Here is a 15,485-nt window from a genome sequence, read left to right as displayed (position 1 = left end):
ACCCGGGTAGGGTGAGTAGAGCGCGGTTAGTTGCTTTCTAATAGCCTGCAGTCGGGGATTAACTTTTAATGAAAGGGAACAATCCCTTTGACTGTCTGCAGCGCGCCACACCTAGGAAGCGCACTCTCACACACAAGCCAGCATGCACACGTGCTCGCACGTGACAACACCCCCTATCTGCCCCTACAACCTCTCCGTCACCATGCGTCAGACTCTCCTGCCTGTTTTATGATTTCAGGGCCCTAGCAGGAATCACCCCCCCCTCCCCAATTCCTTCCGCACCTTCCTTACCTTCCTTGCCTTCCTTGCACTGAGGTTAGCTCTTTGGCTGCCGTCTGGCTTGGTTACACAATCTTCTTTGCAGAGAAACATGTTACTTCTGCTGGCCCTCGCTAGGCGGCCGGCATCCAAAACCTTCCCTGGGCACCTGCTGAAAGTATGGCCCCTTCACGGCCCCGGGTGCTTTTAACACCATCATTTCCACACGGCGAGCTGCGGAGTCAATAAGCACTCCTAGCCGTGGTAAGGAGCTCGGTGTCAGGCCTGCGTGAAGGGCGGCGGGGTAGCGTACTTAGCTGCCAACTGGCTCAGCGGCCTTGGGGCTTCCATCATCTAAGTTACTTAAGGTCGGTGTCCGGCAAGGCGCCGTTCCATGCTAGCCGAGCTGGGCAGTAGGGCAAAACGTCATCAAAATGGTCTACAGCACCCGGTCTTCCCAGGTGGTCTCCCATTCAAGTACTGTCTGAGCCCAGCCCTGCTTTGCTTCTGAGATCAAACGAGATCGGGCGTATCCAAGGTGGTATGGCCAGTAGACGCTGCTCGATCCATCGCCCGGCCAGCCTTTCTCAGAATTGCTTGATGGCGAGCAATCTGGCCGTGACGGGGCGGGCTCCGAAGGGTCCATGCAAAGGCTGTGCCGTCCCTACAGGTGTGGTTTGTTTAGCAGTGATTCACCCGCCGCATCAGGTGTCTTCAAAAATGGCTCGGCGCAGGGTCTCCTGCAGGCTAAACCCTTCATCGCGGTAATGTGACAGAAAGAGCAAGCTGGACCCGTAACTTGGGGGTGGAGCGAGACGTCCAGGGGTGAATGAAGGAAGAGGGTGTGATGGTTGCCAGTGACTTTGAGCTGCTCTTCAGGGGGGAGGGTCGTGTTGCCTGCAAAGGTCTTCTGATTGGGGTTACCGGTGGTTGCCTCCAGCCACCCGGGAGACGCTGGTCCTGGTGAAAAGGAGCCTAGTATTAAAAGTAAATAAGCAACAATGCTGGAGGCCCACGGTGATCAGAAGGATGCTTCTATTTTGCAGAGATGAAATAGCGCAAGAGAGAAAGCAAATGAAAAAAAGAAAAGAGAATGAATGTGTGCACTTGTGAAAGGGAATGGAAAAAAGGCATAAAAGAGAGTGCCCCCTGCTGGTGGAAGGAAGTAAATAGCAAAAGCCTACAGCACCTGGCATTCCCAGGCGGTCTCTGTTAAATGGTTAATTATGGAAATTCATTTGGAATGTTAATCGATAATCATTTTTCTGAGTTCTATGCCTCAGCCATCGTGTCTAGTTGACATGCGCTATTTGTGTGTGTATTTTTGGTTCACTACCATATGTAGAACAGTTGTCCATACGACTGGCTATAAAAGCCCATGGTACAGAAAGGGGGGGCTCTCTTGCTCTGCCCACCCCACAAGACACAGAATCTTCATGCTGAGAAGCAGATGACATGTAGGCCTGGACACATGCTGGACAAAGACATGATTTACCAGCCAGTATCCAAGGAAAGATGGGTGAATCTCAACAATTAAGCTAATTATGGATAAATGGACAATTACTTTATAAATAATTATTGTATGTACCTGCTGCAATCTGATTCTTTTTAATGGACAATCCAAGAATAAATAGATACATTTTTTTATAAGAATATCGTGATATTGATACTTTGAGAAGTCCTTAGTAGAAAAAAATAATACAGGAAGAGTATTATTTTACAATGGTGAGCCAGCCAGTCCTGTTTTTTTGTTTTTTAAATTAAGTAAGTGAATTTCTTCCGTGAACAAGGGGGGAGTCCTGACGAGCTGAACAGCTGTTGTTCACGTGTCAGTAAATTCACTAGTTTGTCACGAGAAGCAGAAAGGACCTACAGGCTGAGGAAAGACAGGAAGCAGAGGTACTAACAAGGAACAGAATCACACAGGAAAAGAATCAGACGAACTGAAGACAGAACGTGCTGATAAAGAGAAGCCAAGGAATCTTAAGGTAAGCAAAATATGGATATAATTTCTTCTTTTGCTAAACAAAGTAATATTAATTTCAAAGTTAATGTAGGAGATGACATAGAAGTTTTGTGGCTCAGTTTATACAAAGAATGTGAATTGCAGAATTTACAGTTAACTTCTAAATTGGTAAATAGAGACAAACAGAAATTGAGAAATATTCTACATTTGGTAGATTTTTTTCATAGTCTTGTGTTAGAGATTTCTAAGCAGGAAAATAGTGTAGAAGTGTCAGACGGTGATACTGATTCTGACTGTAATGTGGAAAATGAACAAGAAGTAAGACACGTGTCTGTAACTGAAGGTGACCTTGGGTCTGACCAAGAGACGGACATACAGAAACCTGACATGGGAGGAGACATAACTGACATACGAGAAACCGACATACTAGGTGATGAGGGAGGAGACGTCAGTGACGTAGGAGGAACGGACGTACAAGAGCCACTAAAAATATCAGAGAATTCTGGAATTACCCAGGCTCAACTCCAAATTAAAATGAGGAAAAATTTGCTGAAATTATACAAAATCATGCCAAAATATGATGTCAAAATCCATGCCTGTAGAAATTCAGAGACATTTGAGAGCTTCTCTGATAAGTTTGATTTATCCAATGAGGAGAGGAAACAATTATTTAAAATATGGATTCCTGTGACATTGTCCAGACGTTTACATTTAATGCCCTGTGAAAATGACTCTCCTAATGGATGGGAAAATGATTCGGACAGATTAAGATATTTGATTTATTGTGTCACAAAGGATTTTCCCAACATAGAAGATCTGCAGAAACTAAGGATTGGTTGGAAGGAATGTACATATACATTCATGTCCATATTTGAACGGTTGTACAAAGCTCTCATCAAAAATGGAAAAGTACAACATATGATAACAACTTTTGTACAAAAATTCAAATTCCAAAATTTAGTTTCCCAAGTTATGGCATCACAAAAAAATTCATTATTTGAATGTGCGCAGATGCTGGATTTTGTTAGAAAACATGAGAATCGTGAAAAGAAAATAAATCAAGCTAAATTTATAAAACCAGGAAAGGTAAAATCTTACCAAAAGCCAATATCAAACTCTCATAGACTGAGTCATCCCCATAGTGAACTCTATCAAATACGCAGAAGATTTCATATATGTTATAAGCCATGTCAGCCAGTGCAAAGATCCATCTCTCCACAGAATGAGTTAATTCTCAGTCAGAACTGTGATTCTCTAAAAAGGAAAATGGCTGAAACTGATGGACAGAGACAGGTGAGACGACCAACTCACAGTGATGTCATGGAATGTGGACAGAAGAACAGGCAGTTCTCTGAGGTTTTGAAGGATAGAAAAATGTCTTTCCTAAATAGGGCGTTCCTGGGGATATTTGAGAGAGACAGAAGATTTGGTTTAGGGAGTAGCTAAGGAAAAGCTGCAATTATAATGTTGTATCAAAATGTAATACAATGTCTCAATATTTATTTATAATCTTATACAGCAAAATTGTAGTTAAATAGATTCTAATAGTTCATATATATATATATATACATATATATACACTTGTCTAAGTAGAGATTGCGTATAATTGTATTTATATATACGTTTATAAAATATATATATATATTAATTAATAAATTAGAACTTCATATATATATATTTAAGTAGCAATATTTTGAATTACATTAGAACCAACCAATATATGTATAAGATATTTAAATAATTCTGTTTCTGTATGAATTTGATATTTAATTTTATTTTCTTATATTTCCTTAGAGTTTTCATTCCAAAGCAGGATTTGATCAAAGAACTCTAAAATGGATTTATTTCTTTATTCACACAGGAAGTGAAAAAACTGCATGATTTTATGTGTATAACATTTTAAAATAATAACAATATATCTAGTTGAACTATAATATATATGTAATACTTATTAATTCTTTTGTGTTGCTAATATTTTCTGTGCAAGAAGTGTTCATGCAAATTAAAGTAGCTTTACAGCATGACGTGTGACAGCTGCAGCCTTTGAACTTTGAGCTAATAGTATAGGATCCCATTCATTCTATTTTCAACTGATGTAACTTAAGACCGGGCAGCCAGTGAAAAAAGAATCTAAGACGAGAGTTTTTTCAAGTGTCTGAAATTCCAGTGACTTACTCTCATATTATATAATATGTACTTGGGGAATATTCAAAGAAATATAAAGATATTCAATTGATATGGCAATGCGCATTAATAAATTGGGATACAACAATTTTGGGTTAAATATATATATATATATATATCTAAAACTTCATATGTGGAATGTTTGAGTTGAACAGATCTGTGAATGTCAGAGTGAAGGTGACAGATGAGTAAATCAGCAGCTGCTAAGTGTGATTGATGTGACAGAGGCCTTGTATGTTTGTATGTTTGAAAAAAAAATGTTTCTTTATATGAAGGTACAAAAATATATTTAATTCTGAGGAAATTATAATACATAATTAGGTATTATCTACATATATATATTTCTATATTTCTTTAATAATTATTATTTCTTGATTTAACTAATAGTGGATAAGGGCAACCACACATCAAAATGGTTTACAAAGCAAATTTATATTTAGAATAATTTTCCACATGCTAATATTCTTGAATAACTATAATATTATTTTTAATGGTTACCTAAATAGGTACACACCTCTCTTTAGTCAAATCTATGCTACTCATCGATATGAAATTTATGCACAATATTTCTAGAAGAATAATTATTTTTAATTTGGTTCTGATATATACATAAATTTTATAAAATAATATTTTTGGTATTAAGGGGGAAAATGTGTTTTTGATCCTGATTACATAATCACTTTTGATCAATACTTATTTTCCACACATTTTAATAAAGAAGAAATAATAATAAGGTACTATGGTATAATTAAGAAGGGTATTACATGCAAAGTTGCATAATTTAATATTTTTTGGTGGTACAAGGTTATGACAAATATGAAATCATCCAGATAATGGAGATATAAGGGTATTTTTTATGGAGAATATAATTACTCTGCATTTGTCATTAAAATTTAAAGGCCTTATTTTTGTTTTTATTCTTATTTTTACTCTTAATTTTATTTTTCATTTTTAAAATTTTATTCTTACTTTATACTTCTTATTTTTCTATTTTTTCATTTTCATTTTTTAATTCTCATTTGATTTTATTTGAGTACAATATCTCAATTGAGAAAACACATTAATATTTAATAAAGTAATGTCTAATACAAGAGTATTGCTTCATTAAATATATATTGCAAAGGAAAAAAATGTTTACATTTTCTGAGTAAACACAACAATTCATTCATTCATTTATTCATTCATTCATTCATTCATTCATTCATTCATACATTCATATATTTATTCATTTTGGTTCAGGAGTATACATTCTTTGATATTATTGGTTTAATAAAGATATAAAAACTTGTTTTTTCAAAATACACTGACACCTATGGGTTGGAAAAGGTAATTACACCTATGACATAAAAATGTTCTATCATATGGAGAACTTGATTGATAATGAATTATTATCTATTATTGTTTATTATTCCAAACATAATTTATTTTAATATTTTCATAATAATTAGATGGATATTACTGATTGCTATGGTACGCTGTGATATTATAGGTTAGGAAAAACTGCCAGATTTGGTATCAGATTAGGGAATGAAGACTTCAATCAAAACATCGCAGTTATGAATTCTATCTAAATAAAGACATTTAATTTTTATAAATCAAAGAGATTCTCAAAAGTTACAAGAAGAAGCAACTGACATACGGACGTCTCAGAAGGTAACAGGTGTGAATGCTGAGTGTTATAATAGACTGTGTCCATTACATACAATACAATTCACACCACTGATCACCAGGACGGCAGAGGACGATGATCCTATATGTACTGTGTTGTGTTCAAGTTTCATCACGTTCCAGTGGTTTCTTAACACCTGCAACGCTTCAATGAAAGCTGGTGAACAGGTAATACCTGGCATATGTGTCCTGTATATAAAGGACTGAGTACTGTTTATGGTCCTATATAAAGCAGGAAAGTGTCAAGTTAACCCTTGCTTTACTGACCAAAGACGTCACATCTGTTCCAAAAGTGACACGAGACCAATGCGGACACACGGAAGATTCCAAAGACGATCCAACGTAAGTCCAGGTTACACTGCACAGATATTAAAGCTACATTTCATCCATGGACTTTGTTTTCTTATCAACTGACACGCATGATCTTTCTAATAAAGAGTACAGTTTATGGACTGAACAATAATGAACACAATTATGGACTGTACAATATCTACATGCTGTAATTTATTTCAAAGGAGTTTTCATCTAAAGACTGTGCTATAAAAGAACCAAGAAGAAGACGAGACGACGAACCGATGACATCAGATGATGACGATTGAACCCGCGATTGCTTCAATTTAGATATAGGGAAGTATAATTATACATATTAAATGAATATTAGTCACGGCTTACCATAACATGAATTCACATTATTATATAGCAATAATCCGATATTGATACTATTATTACTATAATTATTATAATGGAAATTTAATGATATTGCCAAGGAAGAAGAAAAGAAAAAATGATTGATGAATGTATCTTCTTTTGAGAAATTTCAGTTAAAGTCCTTTTATTCTCAAAAAAGGGGGAAATGTTAAATGGTTAATTATGGAAATTCATTTGGAATGTTAATCGATAATCATTTTTCTGAGTTCTATGCCTCAGCCATCGTGTCTAGTTCACATGCGCTATTTGTGTGTGTATTTTTGGTTCACTACCATATGTAGAACAGGTGTCCATACGACTGGCTATAAAAGCCCATGGTACAGAAAGGGGGGGCTCTCTTGCTCTGCCCACCCCACAAGACACAGAATCTTCATGCTGAGAAGCAGATGACATGTAGGCCTGGACACATGCTGGACAAAGACATGATTTACCAGCCAGGATCCAAGGAAAGATGGGTGAATCTCAACAATTAAGCTAATTATGGACAAATAGACAATTACTTTATCACTAATTATTGTATGTACCTGCTGCAATCTGATTCTTTTTAATGGACAATCCAAGAATAAATAGATATATTTTTTTATAAGAATATCGTGATATTGATACTTTGAGAAGTCCTCAGTAGAAAAAAATAATACAGGAAAAGTAAGATTTTACAGTCTACCATCCAAGTACTAACCAGGCCTGACCCTGCTTAGCTTCCGAGATCAGATGAGATCGAGCGTGTTCAGGGTGATGTGGCCGTAGGCGGAGACAAAGCTCTCACTTGCTGCTTTCCTACTTTGAAGTCTGGCTGCCGGCTGCCCTTTCCAGTGCTCAGCAAGACCAGGTCCTTTTGTGATTTCCCTACTCTTCAATTTTTTTGCTGGCTTCCTTAAAAGGTCTTGTAGACACAACGCCCCACTCAGAGCCGCTGAGCTCACTGATCGGCTGCAGCGCTGTCGACGGAACGTCAGCTTCACGGCCAATGCCACAGGCCGGGAGCAGAGGCGAGACTCACCGGTAGACCCGGGTAGGGTGAGTAGAGCGCGGTTAGTTGCTTTCTAATAGGCTGCAGCCGGGGATTAACTTTTAATGAAAGGGAACAATCCCTTTGACTGTCTGCAGCGCGCCACACCTAGGAAGCGCACTCTCACACACAAGCCAGCATGCACACGTGCTCGCACGTGACAACACCCCCTATCTGCCCCTACAACCTCTCCGTCACCATGCGTCAGACTCTCCTGCCTGTTTTATGATTTCAGGGCCCTAGCAGGAATCACCCTCCCCTCCCCAATTCCTTCCGCACCTTCCTTGCACTGAGGTTAGCTCTTTGTCAGCTGTCTGGCTTGGTTACACAAGCTTCTTTGCAGAGAAACATGTTACTTCGGCTGGCCCTCGCTACACGGCCGGCATCCAAATCCTTCCCTGGGCACCTGCTGAAAGCCTGGCCCTTCACGGCCCCGGGTGCTTTTAACGCCATCATTTCCACACGGCGAGCTGCGGAGTCAATAAGCACTCCTAGCCGTGGCAAGGAGCTCGGTGTCAGGCCTGCGTGAAAGCGGCGGGGTAACATACTTAACTGCCAACTGGCTCAGAGGCCTTTGGGCTTCCATCATCTAAGTTACTTAAGGTCGGTGTCCGGCAAGGCGCCGTTCCATGCTAGCCGAGCTGGGCAGTAGGGCAAAACGTCATCAAAATGGTCTACAGCACCCGGTGTTCCCAGGAGGTATCCCATCCAAGTACTGTTCGAGCCCAGCCCTGCTTTGCTTCCGAGATCAGACGAGATCAGGCGCATCCAAGGTGGTATGACCAGTAGACGCTGCGCGATCCATCGCCCGGCCAGCCTTTCTCAGGATCGCTTGGTGGCGAGCAATCTGGCCGTGACGGGGCGGGCTCCGAAGGGTCCATGCAAAGGCTGTGCCGTCCCTACAGGTGTGGTTTGTTTAGCAGTGATTCACCCGCCGCATCAGGTGTCTTCAAAAATGGCTCGGCGCAGGGTCTCCTGCAGGCTAAACCCTTCATCGCGGTAATGTGACAGAAAGAGCAAGCTGGACCCGTAACTTGGGGACGGAGCGAGACGTCCAGGGGTGAATGAAGGAAGAGGGTGAGATGCTTGCCAGTGACTTTGAGCTGCTCTTCAGGGGGGAGGGTCGTGTTGCCTGCAAAGGTCTTCTGCTTGGGGTTACCGGTGGTTGCCTCCAGCCACGCGGGAGACGCTGGTCCTGGTGAAAAGGAGCCTAGTATTAAAAGTAAAGAAGCAACAATGCTGGAGGCCCACGGTGATCAGAAGGATGCTGGTATTTTGCAGAGATGAAATAGCGCAAGAGAGAAAGCAAATGAAAAAAAGAAAAGAGAATGAATGTGTGCACTTGTGAAAGGGAATGGAAAAAAGGCATAGAAGAGAGTGCCCCCTGCTGGTGGAAGGAAAGAAAAAGCAAAAGCCTACAGCACCTGGTATTCCCAGGCAGTCTCCCATCCAAGTACTAACCAGGCACAACCCTGCTTAGCTTCCAATATCAGACAAGATTGAGCTTGTTCAGGGTGGTGTGGCTGTAGGCAGAGACAAGCCTCTCACTTGCTGCTTTTCTACTTTGAAGGCTTCCTGCCGGATGCCCTTTCCAGTGTTCAGCAAGACCAGGTCCTTTTGTGCTTTCCCTTCTCTTCAATTTTTTTTCTGGCTTCCTTAAAAGGTCTTGTAGACAGAAGGCACCACTCAGAGCCACTGAGCTCACTGATCGGCTGCAGCGCTGTTGACGGAACGTCAGCTTCACGGCCATTGCCACAGGTCGGGAGCAGAGGCGAGACTCACCGGTAGACCCGGTTAGGGTGAGTAGAGCCCGGTTAGTTGCTTTCTAATAGCCTGGAGCCGGGGATTAACTTTTAATGAAAGGGAACAATCCCTTTGACTGTCTGCAGCGCGCCACACCTAGGAAGCGCACTCTCACACACAAGCCAGCATGCACACGTGCTCGCACGTGACAACATCCCCTATCTGCCCCTACAACCTCTACGTCACCATGCGGCAGACTCTCCTGCCTGTTTTATGATTTCAGGGCCCTAGCAGGAATCACCCCCCGCTCCCCAATTCCTTCCGCACCTTCCTTACCTTCCTTGCCTTCCTTGCACTGAGGTTAGCTCTTTGGCAGCCGTCTGGCTTGGTTACACAAGCTTCTTTGCAGAGAAACATGTTACTTCTGCTGGCCCTCGCTAGGCGGCCGGCATCCAAAACCTTCCCTGGGCACCTGCTGAAAGCCTGGCCCCTTCACGGCCCCGGGTGCTTTTAACGCCATCATTTCCACACGGCGAGCTGCGGAGTCAATAAACACTCCTAGCCGTGGCAAGGAGCTCGGTGTCAGGCCTGCGTGAAGGGCGGCGGGGTAGCGTACTTAGCTGCCAACTGGCTCAGAGGCCTTGGGGCTTCCATCATCTAAGTTACTAAAGGTCGATGTCCGGCAATGCGTCGTTCCATGCTAGCCAAGCTGGGCAGTAGGGCAAAACGTCATCAAAATGGTCTACAGCACCCAGTGTTCCCAGGAGGTCTCCGATTCAAGTACTGTCCGAGCCCAGCCCTGCTTTGTTTCCGAGATCAGACGAGATCGGGCGTATCCAAGGTGGTATGGCCAGTAGACGCTGGTGGATCCATCGCCCGGCCAGCCTTTCTCAGCATCGCTTGATGGCGAGCAATCTGGCCGTGACGGGGCGGGCTCCGAAGGGTCCATGCAAATTCTGTGCCGTCCCTACAGGTGTGGCTTGTTTAGCAGTGATTCACCCGCCGCATCAGGTGTCTTCAAAAATGGCTCGGCGCAGGGTCTCCTGCAGGCTAAACCCTTCATCGCGGTAATGTGACAGAAAGAGCAAGCTGGACCTGTAACTTAGGGGCGGAGCGAGACGTCCAGGGGTGAATGAAGGAAGAGGGTGAGATGGTTGCCAGTGAGTTTGAGCTGCTCTTCAGGGGGGAGGGTCGTGTTACCTGCAAAGTTCTTCTGCTTGGGGTTACCGGTGGTCGGCCTCCAGCCACCCGGGAGATGCTGGTCCTGGTGAAAAGGAGCCTAGTATTAAAAGTAAATAAGCAACAATGTTGGAGGCCCACGGTGATCAGAAGGATGCTTGTATTTTGCAGAGATGAAATAGCGCAAGAGAGAAAGCAAATGAAAAAAAGAAAAGAGAATGAATGTGTGCACTTGTGAAAGGGAATGGAAAAAAGGCATAGAAGAGAGTGCCCCTGCTGGTGGAAGGAAGGAAAAAGCAAAAGCCTACAGCACCTGGCATTCCCAGGCGGTCTCTGTTAAATGATTAGTTATGGAAATTCATTTGGAATGTTAATCGATAATCATTTTTCTGAGTTCTATGCCTCAGCCATCGTGTCTAGTTGACATGCGCTGTTTGTGTGTGTATTTTTGGTTCACTACCATATGTAGAACAGGTGTCCATACGACTGGCTATAAAAGCCCATGGTACAGAATGGGGGGGCTCTCTTGCTCTGCCCGCCCCACAAGACACAGAATCTTCATGCTGAGAAGCAGATGACATGTAGGCCTGGACACATGCTGGACAAAGACATGATTTACCAGCCAGGATCCAAGGAAAGATGGGTGAATCTCAACAATTAAGCTAATTATGGACAAATGAACAATTACTTTATAACTAATTATTGTATGTACCTGCTGCAATCTGATTCTTTTAATGGACAATCCAAGAATAAATAGATACATTTTTTTATTAGAATATCGTGATATTGATACTTTGAGAAGTCCTCAGTAGAAAAAAATAATATAGGAAGAGTATTATTTTAGAATGGTGAGCCAGCCAGTCCTGTTTTTTTGCTTTTTAAATTAAGTAAGTGAATTTCTTCCGTGAACAAGGGGGGAGTCCTGACGAGCTGAACAGCTGTTGTTCACTTGTCAGTAAATTCACTAGTTTTTCACGAGAAGCAGAAAGGACCTACAGACTGAGGAAAGACAGGAAGCAGAGGTACTAACAAGGAACAGAATCACACAGGAAAAGAATCAGACGAACTGAAGACAGGACGTGCTGATAAAGAGAAGCCAAGGAATCTTAAGGTAAGCAAAATATGGATATAATTTTTTCTTTTGCTAAACAAAGTAATATTAATTTCAAAGTTAATGTAGGAGATGACATAGAAGTTTTGTGGCTCAGTTTATACAAAGAATGTGAATTGCAGAATTTACAGTTAACTTCTAAATTGGTAAATAGAGACAAACAGAAATTGAGAAATATTCTACATTTGGTAGATTTTTTTCATAGTCTTGTGTTAGAGATTTCTAAGCAGGAAAATAGTGTAGAAGTGTCAGACGGTGATACTGATTCTGACTGTAATGTGGAAAATGAACAAGAAGTAAGACACGTGTCTATAACTGAAGGTGACCTTGGTTCTGACCAAGAGACGGACATACAGAAACCTGACATGGGAGGAGACATGACTGACATACGAGAAACCGACATACTAGGTGATGTGGGAGGAGACGTGAGTGACGTAGGAGGAACGGACGTACAAGAGCCACTAAAAATATCAGAGAATTCTGGAATTACCCAGGCTCAACTCCAAATTAAAATGAGGAAAAATTTGCTGAAATTATACAAAATCATGCCAAAATATGATGTCAAAATCCATGCCTGTAGAAATTCAGAGACATTTGATAAATTCTCTGATAAGTTTGATTTATCCAATGAGGAGAGGAATCAATTATTTTAAATATGGATTCCTGTGACATTGTCCAGACGTTTACATTTAATGCCCTGTGAAAATGACTCTCCTAATGGATGGGAAAATGATTCGGACAGATTAAGATATTTGATTTATTGTGTCACAAAGGATTTTCCCAACATAGAAGATCTGCAGAAACTAAGGATTGGTAGGAAGGAATGTACATATACATTCATGTCCATATTTGAACGGTTGTACAAAGCTCTCATCAAAAATGGAAAAGTACAACATATGATAACAACTTTTGTACAAAAATTCAAATTCCTAAATTCAGTTTCCCAAGTTATGGCATCACAAAAAAATTAATTATTTGAATGTGCGCAGATGCTGGATTCTGTTAGAAAACATGAGAATCGTGAAAAGAAAATAAATCAAGCTAAATTTATAAAACCAGGAAAGGTAATATCTTACCAAAAGCCAATATCAAACTCTCCTAGACTGAGTCATCCCCATAGTCCCCATATCAGCCAGTGCAAAGATCCATCTCTCCACAGAATGAGTTAATTCTCAGTCAGAACTGTGATTCTCTAAAAAGGAAAATGGCTGAAACTGATGGACAGAGACAGGTGAGACGACCAACTCACAGTGACGTCATGGAATGTGGACAGAAGAACAGGCAGTTCTCTGAGGTTTTGAAGGATAGAAAAATGTCTTTCCTAAAGAGGGCGTTCCTGGAGATATTTGAGAGAGACAGAAGATTTGGTTTAGGGAGTGGCTAAGGAAAAACTGTAATTATAATGTTGTATCAAAATGTAATACAATGTCTCAATATTTATTTATAATCTCATACAGTAAATTGTAGTTACATAGTTTCTAATAGTTCATATATATATATATATATATATACACTTGTCTAAGTAGAGATTGCGTATAATTGTATTTATATATACGTTTATAAAATATATATATATATATTAATTAATAAATTAGAACTTCATATATATAAATTTAAGTAGCAATATTTTGAATTACATTAGAACCAACCAATATATGTATAAGATATTTAAATAATTCTGTTTCTGTATGAATTTGATATTTAATTTTATTTTATTATATTTCCTTAGAGTTTTCATTCCAAAGCAGGATTTGATCAGAGAACTCTAAAATGGATTTATTTCTTTATTCACACAGGAAGTGAAAAAATTGCATGATTTTATGTGTATAACATTTTAAAATAATAACAATATATCTAGTTGAACTCTAATATATATGTAATACTTATTAATTCTTTTGTGTTGCTAATATTTTCTGTGCATGAAGTGTTCGTGCAAATTAAAGCAGCTTTACAGCATGACGTGTGACAGCTGCGGCCTTTGAACTTTGAGCTAATAGTATAGGATCCCATTCATTCTATTTTCAACTGATGTAACTTAAGACCGGGCAGCCAGTGAAAAAAGAATCTAAGACAAGAGTTTTTTCAAGTGTCTGAAATTCCAGTGACTTACTCTCATATTATATAATATGTACTTGGGGAATATTCAAAGAAATATAAAGATATTCAATTGACATGGCAATGCGCGTTAATAAATTGGGATACAACAATTTTGGGTTAAATATATATATATATATCTAAAACTTCATATGTGGAATGTTTGAGTTGAACAGATCTGTGAATGTCAGAGTGAAGGTGACAGATGAGTAAATCAGCAGCTGCTAAGTGTGATTGATGTGACAGAGGCCTCGTATGTTTGTATGTTTGAAAAAAAAAAATGTTTCTTTATGTGAAGGTACAAAAAAATATTTAATTCTGAGGAAATTATAATACATAATTAGGCATTACAGTGCCTACAAGTAGTATTCAACCCCCTGCAGATTTAGGTGGTTGACACATGCGGAATTAACTTGGCATTGTGACATTTGTACTGTAGATCAGCCTGGAAGTGGGAAATGCACTGCAGCAACTTTTTTTTTGTTTTTTTGTTTTTTTAAAACGTTAAAAGTTAATTCAGAGTGTCATTTATTATTCAACCCCTCAAACCACAAGAATTCTGTTTGGTCCCCCTAAAGTATTAAGAAGTAGTTCAGGCTCCAAGAATAATGAGCTTCACATGTGTGGATTAAAGATCTCTTTTGCCAGCCTTTTCTGACTATTTAAGAACCTCCCCAAACTTGTGAACAGCACTCAGACATGGTCAACATGGGAAAGACAAAAGAGCATTCCAAGGCCATCAGAGACAAGATCGTGGAGGGTCACAAGGCTGGCAAGGGGTACAAAACCCTTTCCAAGGAGTTGGGCCTACCTGTCTCCACTGTTGGGAGCATCATCCGTAAGTGGAAGGCTTATGGAACTACTGTTAGCCTTCCACGGCCTGGACAGCCTTTGAAAGTGTTCTCCCGTGCCGAGGCCAGGCTTGTCCGAAGAGTCAAGGCTGTAGCGCCGGCGTCCCTGCCCTCTGCTAGGCAGGGACGCTGTTCCCCTCACCTCTCTGCTCCGTGCCCGGCGTCATCCTCCCGCTCTGCTGGCAGCGCGCGCTCCTTCCCGGCCACTGTGCTTAGGGCGCGCGCGCTCTCCCTCCCTCTTAAAGGGGCCGCGCGCGCCGTCCTAAGGAGTCCCCGGCCAATGGCCGGAGGACTTCACCATATATAAGGCACCTCCTCCAAAATGGAGGTGCCCGAGCAATGTTGTTGCACTGTTCACTACTCTGCTTCAGCCCTCAGGTCCCGTTGCCAGTTACCTGCCAGATACCTGCCAGATTCCTGCCAGCTTGCTGTCTTATTCCTGCCTGACATTCTGCTACCTGCCTGCTAGCCTGAGGTCCGACGGTCTGCCTTACTACTCCTGTCAGGCTGTCTAAGGACCAGCTTGCCCGCTCACCTGGGAGCGCACATCAACTACCTGCCTGCTTGCCTGAGGTCCGACGGTCTGCCTTCCAACTCTTGTCAGTCTGTCTATGGACCAGCTTGCCCGCTCACCTGGGAGCGCACATCTGCTACCTGCCTGCTAGCCTACCTGGAGGCTCTGCCGTCACGTGCTGTGACCACCTGACTGTCCAG

The 15,485-nt window shown here is 41.3% G+C and overlaps 4 pseudogenes; all 4 read right to left on the bottom strand.

The window, feature by feature from the left end:
* Positions 1-694: 694 nt before the first annotated feature.
* On the bottom strand, positions 695-814 carry LOC141268404 (5S ribosomal RNA; annotated as a pseudogene).
* A 7,650-nt stretch (positions 815-8,464) lies between these two features.
* LOC141267605 (5S ribosomal RNA) lies at positions 8,465-8,584 on the bottom strand (annotated as a pseudogene).
* A 621-nt stretch (positions 8,585-9,205) lies between these two features.
* Positions 9,206-9,324, bottom strand: LOC141268605 (5S ribosomal RNA; annotated as a pseudogene).
* A 951-nt stretch (positions 9,325-10,275) lies between these two features.
* LOC141269370 (5S ribosomal RNA) lies at positions 10,276-10,395 on the bottom strand (annotated as a pseudogene).
* Between the last annotated feature and the right edge of the window lie 5,090 nt (positions 10,396-15,485).

Source organism: Phyllobates terribilis, unplaced genomic scaffold (assembly GCF_046119375.1).
Source record: "Phyllobates terribilis strain yellow unplaced genomic scaffold, ASM4611937v1 Scaffold_4__5_contigs__length_816908805, whole genome shotgun sequence".
NCBI classification, from domain to species: domain Eukaryota; kingdom Metazoa; phylum Chordata; class Amphibia; order Anura; family Dendrobatidae; genus Phyllobates; species Phyllobates terribilis.
This window is presented reverse-complemented; position numbering and strand designations above follow the sequence as displayed.